Below are 19,360 nucleotides of genomic sequence, written 5' to 3' on the forward strand. Positions count from 1 at the left end.
AACTAAAATATTTAATTTTTAATTACCTTAATTGTTTGATCTTTGTTAGATATATCAAAGAGCCCGACCTATTCAGCTACTGTATTCCTAAGAAACAACTCCTATTCAGGTAGGCCTAAACTCAGCTTACTGTTTATGTCATCACAACGCTAACGCTACACTAAACGCCGTCTTTAACGTCAGTACGTATACCGGTTGTGACTTCCGTTCGCTTGGAGCACTGTTTGGCATCTCCTGGACATAGACAGAATAAGTGTTCAGATCCCAGCCCTGGGTATTCTAGGTCATTCATTATGCAATGCTTGCCGTAGTTGTTGAAGCGTCTGGGCTCGTGGAAGACGTTGTCGGAGCCGTCGATCGAGATAATCTCATAGGTGATCGATTGGGTTTAAATGCGTGGCTTTAAAAGGCCATGGAAGCATTGGTTTCTGGTTGGTGAAGAAGTTCATTGTTTTCTGAACTGATTTAGTCGACAGTAATAAATGAACTTCTCTTGATATAGCAAAGCGTAGTCGGTTAGAACAATCATGATGGCGATTCAACATTGGTGCTAACTTTAACCACACAAATTATTTGAGCGACATTCTAAACGCTGAGGAATCAATAACGAATCGAGCTAGAAGACTGTACCCTTGGTTTCAACAGACGCTATGCAGGTGATTAAGGGCACCGGTCCAGAGTTCCTTTGTCCGAAGTCGACCCAGACATCTCCTAGGTGAGTGGTACAATGGGCGAGGGTCCATCAACCGGTTGGTCATGCAAGGTTCTGTGCTACTATGCTATGTTACAAGTGATAACGAATGAGAACAGGAATATTTCAGCCTTGGACAAATGATTTGTATCTAGGAATGTCAAAAGCATAATTTCAGTTTTATTATTTGAATGGCTCATGGGCCATCGTGGTGAAAAAAATAATCTTTTAGTTTTTCTGCTGGAGTATATCATCTGAGTACCTTTGTAGTTGGTAACTTTTAGTTTCTAGCATCTTCTTTGTGATACTCCGTGGTGGGCGGGCAGCTCGGATGAACAAACGTAAACACTGAAACTGGCTTGAAAAACAATGAAGACACACCATTCACGTGACACTGATCCTGATGATAATAAACATGGTTGCCTGGATGTTTAACGTCGCGCTCAGCAATAGTGCAGCTGTATGGCGGTGGTGTGTGAATCATCGAGTCTGGACCAGATAAACCAGTGATCAACATCATGACCATCAATCTACGCAATTAGGATTCGATGACGTGTCAGCCAAATCAGTGAGCCTGCCCACCCAAACCCGTTAGTCGCCTTGATTGCCAGTATATACAAGGACGCACACGGGCGTGCAACAACGAGAACGTATGAGTAATGCAACAGATCCTCCTGTGTTTCTCACTTGTTACAACACGGTGTCTATATGCAGTTTTCGCTCCCCATTTCCTCCACAAATTAAAACGCTTTAATAACGCCACGATGACCCGTAATAACACGGAAATACTTCATCACAGTCCTGACTAACAAATAGTTATCTGAATCATCTGAAGTGTTTTGTGGTAGTCAACACACTGAAAGCAAACACACCTATTATGTTTTTTCATATTTTTTGTCTGAAAACTGTGATCTTCTTTGGAGACATACTGGAATTTGCTGGTAAGCGTTTATCTTTACGTTTTATCATTCCAGTTAGGTATAAGGTGTGTTCTAAGTTTGTCATATTTTAGCAGAAACGTTTGAACATGTTTGGTGTTTTGTTTTTCGAAACATTCGACAGAACTTCAACTGAAGTAATCATCAACCAGTGATTAATATGATGTGCAAGATCCGGTGTTGCTAGGCAACAAGCCATTGTCAACTAGCCACTTGACCCATTTTACTCGCCTCCCTCCAAGTCCACAATATGTGGTAAAATTTGTTATGTCATACGCAAGCACAGAAAAAAGGCCCAGGGAGGCATGACGGGAGCGACAGCTAGGTCAGAATGCTGTCCTTTCGAAAACACTATTTCGCGAACTATTTTCTGGTAATTCATTCACACATGCTCTTGGTCGAAATCTGAAACCGGGACACCACGCGCCCAACTGAGAACCATACTTGTATATCATGATGAGTGTTGAGTGAGTTGAAGAAACGGTTTATACTGTACGAATAGAATAATTTCTATCAACCTACGATAGTCAGACGTTCGTAAATCCAAACGAATACTTCTTAAACGTTCGTGGCATGTACTTCAGAAAACTGTCATTAAAATAACACAAGCGGGGCGGCTTGTGGCAGTCATGTGCTGCTACAAACGTCAGTGATAACGAAAGTCAGCTTCTGTTATACATTTGTTGACTTAATGAAATTGGGGAAAAGACGAAAAAGACGCCAGTCGCAACATCGCCTAACGACTTCTCCAAACTGGAACGTACCTGACTGCATTTGCAAATCACGTCGACGTACACACCATATCGCGTTATATTAACCACCTGAAACCAACCATGGCTGTGAGGTAGCCTTGTGGGTAAAGCCTTCCATGCGGAATCAATTCCCAACATGGGTACAATGTGTAAAGCCCATTTTAGGTGTTCCCCACTATTGCTGGGATATTGCGAAACGCGGCGCAAAACTAAAACACTGACTCACAGCCTCACTCACTCACTCACTCGTCCCTAGTGATCAACGTTCAGATGCTGGTGATTTATTGCCTTTTTTTTATAATACTGTTGTCTCCAGTTTATTTCCATGACAGCGTACCAGTTTACGAGTTGTGATATTTGTACTGTCCTTTGATGGCAGCTCTTACATTCTAAATGTATTGATTTTAATATAGATATAAATTAGATTGTTCTCGTCACGATATTGATGGAATATTGCCGGCCGCGACGAGACGCTAAGTATGAAAGCAAGCACTCACGCACTCACTCATTCACTTAAGCGATAACCCGAGAAATGGTAGAGAAGAGTCCCCAATCTTGCAAAATATCGCAACACTCGTGTCATTTCATCTACCTCACCGCCATCTACCACCGCCGATACTGCTCGACATGTGTATAGTATGTGCTGTTGACCGACGAAACAGCACCAAAGTATTTGTTCCTATGTTGAGAAGTCTGCACCGACGACGACGTGTAGCATGGAGCAACACCTTGCAGGTATGGAGAAAATGGCGGTGAGTCTGGAGCAATGATGATTCGTGAATTCTCCCTCAATGCTGAAATTGATGGTAGGCTGTCGTCTGACGTCCAATCAAGGTATTGAGCACTTTTCGACAGGTCGACAGGTTTGGTGTCGCAAGTGTGATAGTGTGGGGAATCATATCCTGCTTGGGAAGATGTACATGATGGCGGACCACATTTTTCAACGTCAGCTTCTTCAACTGAAGCAGAGACTTCAACATGACATGGCATGACATGGCATGACATGACGATGCCGCATACACAGCCCGTGTCATTTTTGTCTCGCTTAAAACGTCAGTGCCTTGCCCTGACCCTCCAGATCTTCGGATCTGAATCAGATACAACATCTTAATGTTTGCATCGAGGTCAACATACGGCACGTTTAGAAGAATGGCAGAAAAATCCACATGACATAGTACAGAGAAATGATGATCGACAGCTCACTGAGTGGGCGTCTTACGACAGGGCAATTAGCATTATGTGACTATCACCATGATATCATCTTTGTATCAGTTAAATTAGATCAAATATGCAATTACGTGTATTTGTTTTTTAAAGTTGGCCTTTATGTTTCTTTCCTGTATCGTGTACTAATGATGCTGATATGTTTCAGCTTCTTATACCAACACTGTGGCCCGTGTCGGACAAAATGTCAACATGACCTGGAGTGTCAGTCAGTCAGTTACGGATTTTAAGATAAAATCTATCATATACAAACAACAGAAACTCAACAGATCTTGTCCCACTGTCCTGTTCCTTGTGGATGACAATAAGCTTCTGTCTACAAGTGTCAACACACACACACAGAACGGAACGAGGATTCAGCTGACTGTCAATACATCCCTGGAGCGGAGGAAGCTAGTCAGTCTCAAGTTCCACAGTGTTGACGTACAGGACGCCGGAGTCTACAACTTAGCCATTCATAACAGTGACGTGTCTCCTGAGACTCAACTTCTTATTGTACTGCGTAAGTGTGAGGATAGTGTAAGCACCAAATAGAAACTTCGCACCAAAAGCTAGTTTTTGAGGCACATTGATAGGAAAATGGCAGTCACAGGCAGATAATCTGCAAAATAATCATCCATACTTACAAAGGAAGTTGTATCATTTTAGCATTATAGCCTAATGTCGTTTACACAGATGTCATTGCAAGAACTAATTACGATAGCGATGAACACCGCCAAAGAGACTGTAACAGAATCCAGATGAAATACATCTTATTACTGTTGAAGGGTAAACTATGACACTGGCCAATCTTCTTCCATGGCACTTTCATGAAGGTGTTGCTTGTGTTTTATGACACCTGACCTTCCTTTCTCCTTACAGACGTTTTGCAACACCTGACTTTCCCCTCTCACTACAGACGTTTTATATCACCTGACCTTCCTCTCTCCGTGCAGACACTTTATAACACCTGACCATCCTCCCTCCGTGCAGACGTTTTATAACACCTGACCTTCCTCCCTCCCTACAGACGTTTTATAACACCTGACCCTCCTCTCTCCCTACAGACGCTTTATAACACATGACCATCATTTCTCCGTGTGGACGTTTTATGGACAGTATCACGATTGTGGTCAGCGATTTTGTCTCACTACATTCATTATCCATCCACAGACACGTTATTGCTTCCTTGGGCATGAATAGAACATATGTCGGGAATGACGTTCACTAAGATCAATTCAAATAAACTTTCCGTTCAAACGACATTCTGGCATATGGTGACCGAATGTCACTGAATCTATCGTACATATTCATATAATTTATTAATAATTAATAAGAATAAGGGCAAGATTACAACCATTTCCATTCATCTTTTTACAGAGAAACCATCAAAACCAAACATCATCACGACTGTCGCTGACCCTGTATCCGGTGATCCTGTCAACCTGACATGCTCCACAACCTTCCGGAGTCTTCCTACAGACCAGTCTCTGTACCCGTATACTCTGAACACGTCCTACACCTGGAGGAGAAACAACAGGAGTGTAGACAGCAGGGTAGACAACAGAGTGCACGTGGACGGACAATTCCTGACCATAGACAACGTCACCAAGGAGGACAAGGGAGTGTACTCTTGTCAATCTGGAGAAGAAGGACTACTGTCAGACTGGAGTCAGGGATACACTCTCAATGTTTTATGTGAGTTCAGGTTGATTAATATTGAAACAATAACAGAAGCTACATGTTTCTTCATATACAATCCTCAGAAAATCTGATTCTACTCTATATGTTGTCACTATCAACGTTTGATGCCTAAACTTCAAGGGAACATGAAGCTTGCCCATCCGCTTATAACTCAGAAACTACAAACTTCCTAAAACGGATTTTCTCATGGCAAGACCCGAGCTGTGGTGTCTCATCCGATTCATCACCACGCCATCTCCTCTGTTGCAATTAGTCTTCACGTATACGCATAAATAAAGACCTTCGTGTCTACTGATATCAATTATATAAACACGTGCTGATAAGGTTACAAAGGCTTTCCGAGGATATTTTTATCTTAATCAACGAGTGTGATATCAGTAGACACGAGGCTAAAATTCTAGTTATAATAATAAAAACATTCTTCATTAGTTTCATTATCATCTTGAATCTAGATACTAGTATACTCTGGCAGGGGTGTGATAGAAGAAAATTTCAAATTATTATTTCTGACCATCTCACATGCATTGCAGATGGACCTGGCCAGATACAGTTTGACGGCACAAGGGACAAGCTAGAGGTAGACGAAGGGAAACCTGTAACAGTGAGATGTTCTGCTGACTGTAACCCTGCCTGTACTGTAACCTGGTGGAACACACCCAGAGTGATGGTGATTACAGGACATAGGGAGGCTGTGTTGTCCATACCAGCTGTAGATGTGTCTGTGTCTGGAGAGTACACGTGTCACGTCCACAATAGCCATGGCAGTGCATCACGGAACCTTACACTGGAGGTCCTCAGTACGACTTGCACACATTCTTTAGTAACAGAATATGTCACATTTAAAGTTGTATTTGGACAAAACCTGTAATGACACTATTCAAAATCAGTAATCATTTCCACTCGTAGTATTCATTAAGAATTCAATTTTGACCATAATGCAATAGAAATAATACGCCAAGGTTCAATTATCAGCTACAATCATAGGGGCGGTGGGGTAGCCTAGTGGTTAAAGCGTTGACTCGTCACGCCGAAAACCTTGGTTCGAATCTCCAGATAGATACAATATAGGAAGCCCATTTCTGGTGGACCCCTCTGTGATGTTGCTGGAATATTGTTTAAAGCGGCGTAAAACATAAAGAAGTCAGACAGCCAGTCCTACAATCTCAAATGTTTCTGCTTGCCCTATAAACTGAAAATATGCCATGAAGGAAAACCTGATATGCAAAGTGACAAAATGAAATATTATTTTAGATGTCGTTTGGAAGTGCCACCGTATACCCTTTGTAATATTACGTATTGTGGAATACTGAGAGACATCCAAAGAAAGAACGTGCCATGCACGCGTACAGAAAGTGGATACGGTATTGCCGATATAGTAGATAAGGTATTGCATATTTGCATTCAAAACAGGATTAGACACATATTAAACTGCATGGTACATGTTAAATGTTTCAGCACGTGAGCTTAATGAATCTGGTGTCGTTTCCATCGTCCCCGTGGCTGCTGTCTGTTTGGTCCTGATCGTGGTCATCGCCGTTGTCGTCATAGTGGTTGCTTGTAGAAAACACAGACTCGGGGGTAATACGGTGTGATGTGAGAGTGAATGAAAAAGTGTTCCACCACGGTATTTTAGAATCCTGCGTTCATGTTTGTGTGGACGTTGTATTATTAAATGTATACTATGCCATGATCCAGCTTGATCTTATAACCATAGAATGCATACGTTCAAAAGCACTTCTTTCACACTTCCAAGTGCAAGTACGGGCGGTGGGGTAGCCCAGTCGTTACAGTGTTCTCTCATCACGCCAAACACCCGGGTTCAATTTCCGACATAGCGACATAGGAAAAATATGTGAAACCCATTACTGTTGTCCTGTTCTATTGCTGAAATGTTGCTAAAACTAAACTCACTCACTCAGTTGCAAATACTTTAAGTTGTGTTGCGATTATTTCCTGCATATGTTATTTCCTGGAATCTCAAAAGCACGGTGTTCAGGCATAACCGGGAAATAGCTGGATAAAATATTTTAGTAACAAATCCAACCGGAATAGCTACAAAAATGAAGGAAGAAGAAAGTACAACTGAAAACTAGTGTTCTTTTATATAGTACATACATTATACCACTTTTAGTCAGGAGGTGAATATAGTTTTATCCTCATAACTGATATATTCACCCATACGAAAGTTTATTTTTTTACTTTGACTATAGCATAATAAACTCAGCACTACATAAATGTCTACATTTACAAGTTTCACATCATACCCACATACTATCATCTTCTTCTTTGATTTAAATCAATGGATTTATGTCACAGCAGATTAGTCTATTTTTTTATGTTCGATTTTGATTGAGTTTAAAGACGCCATTGGTGTTAACAAGAAAGGAAGAAAGTCGCCTCTTTGTGGCGAAAAGGAACCTGAGTCAAACCTTTAATGCGGTGTTTTTTATACCCTTTAAGAGACACTATTATTGAATGACATAAACTAATCCGAGAAGTCATGTGAAATAACAGCCACCTGTGTTGTACTTGACATTTTGTTCCCTTTCTTCACCTAAAAATTCTGTAAAGAGTCTAGTATTTTTCTGCAAAATTAAATTTTGTATTTATGATTCACATGTGTGCAGCTACACCAATAATTCGTTGATCGTATATTTGTCGTCTAACATTTTGCACGTGTAATTGTCTACTCCCTTTCAGGGAGGGGATGCATTTTTAATCGGTGAGTATAATGGCTTTGAAGTTTCTGACACAGTCCTAATTGATAGTATACCACAGATCGGGCTGCTGGTGGCTGGGAATAAATACGTACCCTTGTAAGCTAAAATTCTCATTTCTCAAATCACGGTTGTGGTTACTAGACGAAACTTCACACTACATTATGTCTAGATATAGTGTACTGTGAAGAGTTGGGGGTCATCTCAAAATTTTCACATTTAAAAAAATCCTGAGCTAGCGACCACATTAGTACCTAGATGCCTGTCTCGTGGCTCGCATCCCTCAGTCGCCTTATAATGGCAATCAAGCCTCGAATCATCTGCCATTCATTTAGTAGAACTACATCAATTCCTGCAGAAGGATCTCCAGTTCAAATTTGCCATCACAAATAATCGAAAGACTTTCGATTTGGTTCATATCGTCAAATGATGGCTTCCAAAATGAGGCACGACAACGGTATACTTTCTGTTTATAACGTCGATCGGTGACTGTTCCTCAGAACCGCAGCTACAATCTCATTCTAATGGTTCTGGATAGCAACCTGTGAAATCCGGGTGAGTCAACTCATGCTTGTTGGAGGCGACTAACGGGATCGGGTGGACAGGCTCGCTTATTTAGCGATACATGCCATTGTATCTCAGTTGCAAAGATCGATCCTCATACTGTTCATCACTTCATTGTCTGGTCCAGACTCGATAATATACATCCCAGCAAATTTAGTTGAAATATTGCTGTGTGCAACATTAAAAAACAAGTAAACAAACAAAACTAGTGGAGAGTCGGACTCGCCAGTCTTTATTACTGAGTTCTTCTGTCTGTGTCACGGTATTACATGTTTCCAGACGAATCAGGACTCGATCATCAAGGTCATTGGTCTTTCTTGGTCTATACTTCCTCAGTAATCACTTGCTTCCTCACTAGGCGACTAAAACAGGTTTGGTGACTATACAAGTTAGCACCGAGTCAACAACAGGACATTTCATCCTTGTCAATAACTTGCCATCGTGTATTTTCTGAAAGTCTGTCTTGCCGGTGTAAAAACATTTCCAGTTATATCACTTTCGTTAGGAAAACTGCAATTATGAATTTCCCAGCACGTGTACATGTATGTAATAGATTTTGTGAGGCAATTACATTCCAGTGTGTTTGACTGTCTGTTTGGACAAACTTTAACCATTGTAAAATTCTGTCCTCAGCATTGTCACATACACCCGGGACTCAGGAGAAGACGGGGGCTACCAGGAGATAGAAGGTTGGTGTCATAAGTCGTTTCTAACATATTAAATGAAGTATGTAACACATCAGAAGACGTTTCTTTAAAGGTTAAAAGGGTACCCATGAATCATTAAATACTTAATGTATCACTTATGAGTAACAGTTCCTGCTCTTCTTTATCCATTTAAGAAAACTGTCTGAACATTCTGAACATTCACGACAAATGGTGGTTACTTACTTCAGGACCCGTGAAGGTCCCGGGGTAGAATAGGCCTTCAGCAACCCATGCTTGCCATAAAAGGTGACTGTGCTTGTCGTAAGAGGCGACTAACGGGATCGGATGGTCAGGCTCGCTGACTTGGTTGACATATGTCATCGGTTTCCAATTACGCAGATCGATGCTCATGTTGTTGAACACTGGATTGTCTGGTCCAGGCTCGATTATTTACAGACCGCCGCCATATAGCTGGAATATTGCTGAGTGGGGCGTGAAACTAAACTCTCTCACTCACTCACTCACTCACTACTTATTTCAGCGCAGTTTCTTTTACACTTGTAATTTCTGAAACGTGTTTAAAGAGTACCAAAGTCGCATATCGGCGTGCAGTAATAAAGTCCTTAAGGGTTGACAAAGAACCATCTCTTTGAGTTCATCATTAACGACCGAATATTGTAACTTTCAGAGACTGGATACGCTGATTATCGGTGAGTTTCAAATGATATGAATAAACAGTTCATCGCCTCGAATAGCTGCCAAAGTAATATGGCATGTAGCAATACTCACTAATTTATTCTCCCCAAGACGATGTGACCTTGAACGACTTCAGAGTGAAACTATACAAAATCCACAGCATAATGTAATATTTTGTGTCAGTGACTTTGTGTGGACCTAATTATCTTTATAATGTCCTCATCACGTTTAAAATTCATTTCCTCACATTTTCCTCGTGTTCAATAATCACTTTCATCAGTCTGGTGTCGTATCACAGGGAAGGTGAAAATGACGGCAGCTATCAGCAAATAGAAGGTTGGTGTCTCAAGGTTAACTACGAGCATGCTTAAGGACTGTGTGAACTGTGTCAATTCGTAGCCAAGAAATGTTGCCATATGAGTCTTATTATTTATTACAATTTTATTATTTTTAATTCCTGTTATAAATTAAGTCACGAAACATAACCAGAGTTCAGTGATAACAGATCCACTAGCCTGGACAGATGTAACGGTTATGCTTCCCGTCGTGCCTCACGCATAATTCTTCCTTCTTCATTAATTGCTTGCTTCCTTTTCCCGTTATGCGATGTAGACAGGACTCTCCTACCTTATAAAGAATCGTAGTTTCTTTGACAAGTTTAACAAATACCATTTTCTTATGTTTAAAAAATCTTAGCTGGCCATTATTGATGTCCGAAATATATTCAGTGTTTAGTACGAACAAGGTAATATTTCATACCTCACGGATGAATCTTTTTCCATTGTCAATCTCTCGCTGCAGTTGATGTTTTGTGATGAAGACAGGGCTCTGTTAGTTTGTTATGAATTGTAGTATCTTTGAAAAAATAGCTACAAAAAGCATTTCTTCCAAATATACTGCAATCAGTATCTGTGATTTGAAAGTAAACAGAGGATACTAAACGACCTTCCGTGTAATACCATTTTTATTAAACGAATTAATGGTTTGGTATCAGACGAGTGAAAGTGAGTTTGATACTAAATCTTTAACGAGTTTAATGTTTATTACTCGCCAGCATAAATTGACAGAAACTGCGGCGAAATTGCCTACAGTGTGAGGACTCTCAGCCTTCAAGTCAAACAAGGTCTAGTAAAATCGCGACATCAACATTAGCATTGTGACGTCACAACTGTGAACCACTTTGACGTCATACGTGAAGCGATATTACACCAGTGTATTACTGCAACCGTCGGTTCCAAATGTATTCCCGTGCTTCAAATACTCAATAACACCCGGAAATTGGCCAACACATGATGTTTATCTCCTAAATATTAACGACAGATCTCATATGTGTCCAATACTAAACACATGTGTTATATCAGGAGGTGATGTCAATGTAGACGACATCGTCCCCATCGTAGCTGTCTACTCCGTTATGCTGACTGCTGTGGCAGTTGTGGTGGCAGCAGTCACTGTTCTTGTCTACAAGGACGTAAAAGGTACAGTGAATGTATGAATCCTTTCCATCAAATGAATCAAACGCTTTGAGTCATCAGTTCACTCCCCTCCACAAACCAACACACCTCAAGCAGCACGCCCTTACCCCAAAGTGAATTGGTCTTCAACAACCCACTGGTATGCTCGTCATAACAGGCTAGTAACGCTAGCTGATTTCTTCAGCGATTTCAGTATAATTTACCAATCAGTGAAGGGGTACCCGGTAGGATGAGATGATAATGACTGTAAACCATATACTGTCTTACAATACACCTTGGAGATCCGTTTTAGAATTGATCCTGTGCAACCTATGCTTGTCACAAATGCAAATGTCTCTTTTATTCGTTGTTGTTTGGATTCAGTAAAGATCAGTACAGTAGCCTAATGGTTTAACAATCGTTCGCCACGCTGAAGACCCTTCATAATGTGTGAAGCCCATTTCAGTCTCTCACCCTGGCGTTCCTATCCGTTATATTTTATGAATATTGTCATAAACAGAGAAAAACAATACTCACTCACTCACTCACTCGTCTTCAGTAAGTGGTAATGTAGACGATTAATTCATTTTCAGTCTTCCCTTCGTTTTCAGAGGACCAGGGAAGAAGGTACATATATTTACGTTTGTATCTTTAATGCTGGAGTAGTATGGAGTAGAATCTTTATATATTTGCCCAGTTGCTGTCTCATGTCTATGTAAAGACTATTTATTCGACTTATATCAGAAGCCTAAGGTCATATTTAAACAAACAAATCAATTGCGTAGACCGATGCTTATGCTGTTGATCATTGGATTGTCTGGTCCACACTCGATTAATTACAGACAGCTGCCATACACCTGAAATATTGCTGAGTGTGGTGTTAAATAACGAACAACCGAACAGCAACCATCAGGATCATCTATAGAAATATAAGTGTACTGTTGTAATTACAGTTGTGGTGACTACCTTACTGTGATGGCAGAGAGATTATCCCATGACTTCAGTGATGTACCTCGTGCTTCCAACAACGATGTCTTACCTCTACATGATTACGAGAGAGTCCTGGGGAAACAGTTCCACATCTACACGTCTCTCCGCCCCTCATGTTCCTCAACAGAGGACCACAGTACCAAATGAAGCCTAAACTGAGGGAAGAGTTCCACATCTACACGTCTCTCCACCCTTCACTTCTTCAACAGAGGATCAAAGCCTATATAGTTCAACATCTACAAATTCTTCCAATTTCAGCTGGAAAAATAAGAGTACTCCAGTGAAAGTGAACAGAAAATGTTTTCCACGATGCCCTATTTTACAGAGAACTGTAGTGATATATCGACAGTTATGAGATATGTTCCTGCTTGTCCTCTACATACCCGGTGAACGTTGATGTTTGTACAACGCCATGATGTATGCAGTTACCGAACAGTATGTTCTTTCAGGAAGAGGACGCATGAAAGGAAAAGCTTTGAGCTTTACTCAAAGTATATATGGTATATCAACAACCCTTTACTCACCGTATATATAGTATATCAACAATATTTTTTTTCAGTCAATAAAGCTTTAACCTTTAAAACATGTTTTAAATCAATATAGCTTTCCTGTTTTATCAAAAACATTTAACTGTTATGTTGTCTCCACACACTCATCAGTATAAATGTTTTTGTAACAAATTTCACTTATATCAAACGCTACACACAAAAGATTGCTCATGAGGTAGATAGGATTATGGACTAAGGTTCCACAAGTTTTGTTTCCATGACCCAGCAGGTACGGGTCGGTTTCCGATTGTGATATTCTGATTGTCAGCACCTCAAATAAAACTCCAGATGAATAGAACACCCATTTCAAAATAAACACATGGGCGCTAACACACATGTACTCACACACACACACGCTCAAACACGATTCAAATACATAGTTAAAGAATTGTTTTACATATCTCCCACAAATGCTTTAATAGCTTTACTTCAGTTTTACATACTGTAAACTTGATGAAACAGTGTATTTCATACAGAAGGCATGACACACATATCCCTTATTGTACAGGAATGCACGGAATTCACATTACTGCTATCCTACTTCTGTATTGGTATCACCCTGCCTAGAATGTATTCCTCAGGTAGTATTTGTCTTAGGACTGACGTACTGATCTGTAGCTGAACACCAGCTGACATTTGAACAACTGTAAACAACCCGTTTCCTGCAGACATCACTGAACCATACTTTCTCGTGTAAAGAAATGCTGAAGGTGTCATACGGATGGAATGTGAAATATTCCTCTTGAAAATAATACAGCAGAGTATTTCTGTACTGTAGCGCCGTAAACAATCTTAACTATGCATGGCTTCAGATCGGACAAAGTCACGAGACTTGTTTCGATATAGTTGAGTTGAGTTGAGCTGCAATTTACGCTACTTCGGCGTTATTGCAGCCATATAGGAACCTCGTGTATGTAATATGTGCAACTGGGCGACAGTTTTGTAAAAAATGTTTCTGGTTTTGTTTGGAAAACAACATTTCTCTCCTAAAAATCAAGGCCTTTTTGTTGGAATAAATCTAAAATCTAAATAATCTTGTCAAAGTTTCAACTACATAGAACGTTTAGTCTTAGAAGCTAAGTCTGAATACATGCATTATCACTAGTCACTAAAAACAGTTCCATGTCGCTGTAGCTCACGTGGACATGTTTTACAAAGTTTAAAGATCAACGCTGGGGATGAATGAGTGAGTGAGTTAAGGGCGCTTTTAGCGGTGTTCCATATCAGTTGCCATTATAACATTTTTAGCAATAAATACGAAGGATCAAAATCTCACACTAATTATAACGGTATATGACGTCATAATAACAAGTACGTACCTACATTTATATTCTTCTGGTGAAGGTGCTGTAGCCTGGTGGATAAAGCGTTCGCTCGTGGCGCCAAAGATCTGGGTTCCGTTTTTCACACAGTCACAACGTGTGAAGCCCCTTTCTTGTGCTCCCCGTCGTGATATTGATGGAAGATTGCTAAGGGTGGCGTAAAACCCAACTAACTCACCCATATTCCTCAGACAGACTGGATATTTTGGAGATTACCAGTGAGCAGAATTACGTTTCTATCTTACTGTCACTTTGCTCTGGGTCACGTTCTCTCCCTCACTGTCCCATTGGCACCCGTGGCGCGAGCCACCTCCTCGTGGTGGGTGCTGGATAACGCTGAGAGCTCGCCAACATCCCCGTGTGGACCCGGGGGCATATTTGGTCCACCAACCTGTTTGCCGGGGATTGAGGGGATTTTGTCGATAGAGGACGTTAGTCTGGGGGTTGACGCGTTTCCTTTGTTCAACACACCAGTGAACAGAATTACCATTTTGTACATCTGGGTATTCGCGCATGTACGTCACAGAAACAAACTGCAGATATATATCTCGGTACTCATACATATACGTCACTGATGTGATCTGTACATACACCGCGGTATTCACACATTTACATCCCTAAACAATCTGTACATACACCTCGGTATTCACAGTCAGTATTCACGGGATCTTTATATCAAACGTTAGACGCCACGACTTATCAAAAACAGCTACATGCACAATTTCACGCCAAATAATGGATCTGTCGATCGATTCTAACCCTACGCAGGTGCTGTCAACGTGGCTTGTATTAATAAACGACTTTGAAAGGTGAATTTTCGCTGTCTTGGGAGATCCAAGACCACTATAGAATAATTGCTCATATTGTGACCAGTCATCTACCTCCAGTTGCTGGAGATCTATAGCCCATTCCTATGTTCTAATGTCCTACTTGGTTTACAATTTTAAGCTACTATGATATACTAGTTGTGTTCTTGCCGTTTGGTGACAGGTTTTAATGAAATAAATTTACATAACATTAACTGTTTTAGACACGAGATGGTTGAAATATTGCCAAAGTGGCTTTAAATATTAACTCACTCTATCACTATAATCACTCTATCACTTTCTTCTGACTTCCAGCACATTCTAAATACAGGTACTTTTGACCTGAGATAACAGTTACTTCTGTCATCACAACGTTTACTTTTACCAACGCGTTTAGTAGACGGGTGCTTCGGACAAAACATAACTGATACACAAATGTATTGATCTTCACCTGTAACATGATGTACATTTTAAAAACATGCCCAATGTGGACCATAAAGACGGCAGTGGGTTCAACATTTTGCAAACCGATTAATGAAGTCCACACTCAGTTTTAGGTTCTTGTATCTCTACAGTCCATGTGTCTGTAATAGTGTCTCCCGTCCTTCTGTGCTGTGGCAACATTCATCCTAATCCTGGGCAGAATTATTCAGACCCTTTGAAATAATACATATTGGAAGACAAACTTTATTTCCCTGTCACAGAATTTTGACTTCTGACTTTAAATGTCTTACAGAAACAAGGTTGCACGCAGACATCCGCAGTGTTGATGTAGCAATACCTGGACACCACCTACCATTCGGGAAATATAAGCAAACTCGCGGTGGTGATTTGGCGATCTAATAGTATGTCAGCAGGGTTTACTCCTTCTGTGACCACCTTTTTTATATACGCTGTGGCAGTGTTATAACAACATATCAACATATCTGGAAACACCAGTTCATGAGAGACACAATCAAGGTATTGCGGAACAGAATTTCTTCCATGGTGGAGAAAATCCTTCAGGGTTAGGAAATTTACTGTTTACGTCTCAATACCTCCTCTTTGATGAACACAGCTTGCCGTAGTTCTACTGATGAAGGATGGTTCTTATTTAAGTCATTCATCCATAGTCGCTCGGCAGTCTTTGACACAGCATCTCCAGTAGTCTATTATTCTTTCTATTCTTAATCCTAAACTTACAGCTGCCATATATCAGATTTTGTCCACCACGTGCGTAGCTACAATAATATAGAAGCTCACTGATATGCTGTATTTTTTTAAAATGTGCCAAAAGAGGTGAGACTCTAACAAATAATTGTCTGTCCAGAATAAAAATCCCCGGGCTTACAATTGATTGTTACTAAAAAGGCTGTACAAGCCTTCAATACTATCTAAAAATGAAGTTTTGTAACCTATCGGGCTAACACCAAAAAGAAATGGCTTACAACACGTCTGTCCACCTTGTGGATTTATGACGTACTGGACGCCTAGTTGGGCATTAGCCATGATGGTGAATGATGAACTGGGGGATCGTTTTATCATTCATATTCATGGCTGTGACATTTGTTAGTGTTCACAGAGAGAAAAGAGAGAAAATTTGTATTTATGTGTCACGTGTTATGAATACATAAAATATACATACATAATTTAAAACACTGACAAAATATAACATCCGGCCATATGGCCTACGAGACACAAGACACTACAGAACGTAGTGCTTGAAGTGAATAATCTATCACAGTATATAAGCACCATTAATAAAAGAAAACGTTATAGTGAATAATGTATCGCCAGTCCCATAGTCACCAATAAAGGGTTGTATGTGTAGTTACAGGATTACAATATGCGTTTACGTCTATTAAACATTTCAGTAACCATTGCAGCTAGAGGTTTAATTATCTTAGCATTACTAAGTATGAATGCAGCGTGGTCGGTAGGTGACAGGAGAGGGGAAAAAGATTAGTGTTTAGTACATATTCCTATAAGTCATATCGTAAGTCCGAATATAACGGACATTTGTTCTGAAATGTGCTTACCAATTTAGTGAGACTTGTGGTCACGGTGTCACCAGACATACCTTGAAACAGACTATGTAACTAATCCCCCTGTTGTTCTATGGGTGACTGCATTTTGCTGTTTTAAGAAATTTGGGCATAGTGGGGATACACCGTCAAAAGTATCGGTGTCAGGCATATGCCAGATCATATCTACCTGATGCAATACAACTGTGGAATTCCCTAAGTTCTGAAATTCAATTACTAGTATTTATACTTTATCCCGATTAAAAAACTCGATATTAAAACCAAATAACTCCCCATGTTTGACCTAAACTGGGGAGTAAGAAGCTTCCATTGTAGTGATTTGAATGCTGATAGGTTTGATAGACACATCGTCGACAGTACCTCGTGCTCATGTTGTCATCCAGTCAAAATGTTGTGCATTATTTCTTCACATGCAATAAATACACGGAGATAAGACGAAAATCGTATTATTAATTAAAGACGTTTAATATCAACTTGGCACTATGGAGATGTGCATCCCTCACAAGCACCAATGTACATGTGTATGCCATGTGTATGAACCAAGAGAATCAAAATACTTGCCAACTCATTAAGATATTACATTGTTGTATGGTTTCTTCATGTACTGTATCGTTATAACCATGCGTTGGAAACTCAACCATCTGTATACAATGCTTTGTATACATGTGTAAATGTACGTACATTTTGTATATGTATGTGATAAGGGCTTGTGGCCTATAGACGATAACAAACTTGACTTGAAACTAAAATATTTCATCTTTAATTACCTTAATTGTTTGATCTTTGTTAGATATATCAAAGAGCCCGACCTATTCAGTTACTGTATTCATAAGAAACAACTCCTATTCACTTAGGCCTAAACTCAGCCTACTGTTTATGTCATCACGACGCTAACGCTACACTAGACGCTGTCTTTAACGTCAGTACCGGTTGCGACCTTCGCTCGCTTGGAGCACTGTTTGGCATCTCCTGGACATAGAATAACTGTTAAGATCCCAGCCCTGGGTATTCTAGGTCATTCATTATGCAATGCTTGCCGTAGTTGTTGAAGCGTCTGGGCTCGTGGAAGACGTTGTCGGAGCCGTCGATCGAGATAATCCCAAAGGTGATTGATTGGGTTTTAATGTGTGGCTTTAAAAGGCCATGGAAGCACTGGTTTCTGGTTGGCGAAGAAGTTCATTGTTTTCTGAACTGATTTAGTCGACAGTAATAAATGAACTTCTCTTGACATAGCAAAGCGTAGTCGGTTAGAACATACATGATGGCGATTCAACATTGGTGCTAACTTTAACCACACCAATTATTTGACCGGCATTCGAAACGCTGAGGAATCAATAACGAACAAAGTTAGATTGTACCCTTGGTTTGAACGAAGCCTATGCAGGTGGTCCCAGAGTTCCTTTGTCAGAAGTCGACCCAGACATCACCTAGGTGAGTGGTACAATGGGCCCGGGTCTATCAACCGGCTGGTCATACAAGGTTCTGTGCTATTACGATATGTTACACAAAAGTGATAACGAATGAGAACAGGAATTTTTCAGCATTGACCAAATGATTTGTATCTAGGAATGTCAAAAGCATACTGTCAGTTTTAATATTTGCCAAGACGGTGTGGCTCAAGGGCAATCATGATAAAAAAATAATCTTTCAGTTTTTCTGCTGGAGTATATAATCTGAGTACCTTTCCAATTGGTACCTTTCAGTTTCTAGCATCTTCTTTGTGATACTCTGTGGTGGGCGGGCAGCTCGGATGATGAAACGTAAACACTGAAACTGGCTTTAAAAACTAAAACCTAAAGAAGACACACCATTCACATGACAATGATCCTGATGATAATAAACATGGTGGTCTGGATGTTCAACGTCACACTCAGCAATAGTGCAGCTATATGGCGGTGGTGTATAAATAATCGAGTCTGGACCAGATAAACCTGTGAGCAACAGCATGACCATCGATCTACACAATTAGGATTCGATGACGTGTCAGCCAAATCAGCGAGCCTGCCCACCCGATCCCATTAGTCGCCTTGATTGCCAGTATATCCAAGGACACACAAGGGCGTGCAACAACGAGAACGTATGAGTAATGCAACAGGTCCTCCTGTGTTTCTCACTGGTTACAACACGGTGTCTATATGCAGTTTTCGCTCCCCATTTCCTCCACATATTAAAACGTTTTAATAGCGCCACGATGACCCTTAATAACACGGAAATACTTCATCACAGTCCTGGCTAACAAATAGTTATATGAATCATCTGAAGTGTTTTGTGGTAGTCAACACACTGGAAGAAAACACACCTATT

The 19,360-nt window shown here is 40.4% G+C and overlaps 1 pseudogene; it reads left to right on the top strand.

Annotated features, from left to right (window-relative positions):
* The first annotated feature begins 1,568 nt into the window (after positions 1–1,568).
* Positions 1,569–12,515, top strand: LOC137263809 (leucine-rich repeats and immunoglobulin-like domains protein 1; annotated as a pseudogene).
* Positions 12,516–19,360: the final 6,845 nt, after the last annotated feature.

Source organism: Haliotis asinina, chromosome 1, assembly GCF_037392515.1.
Source record: "Haliotis asinina isolate JCU_RB_2024 chromosome 1, JCU_Hal_asi_v2, whole genome shotgun sequence".
Lineage (NCBI taxonomy): Eukaryota > Metazoa > Mollusca > Gastropoda > Lepetellida > Haliotidae > Haliotis > Haliotis asinina.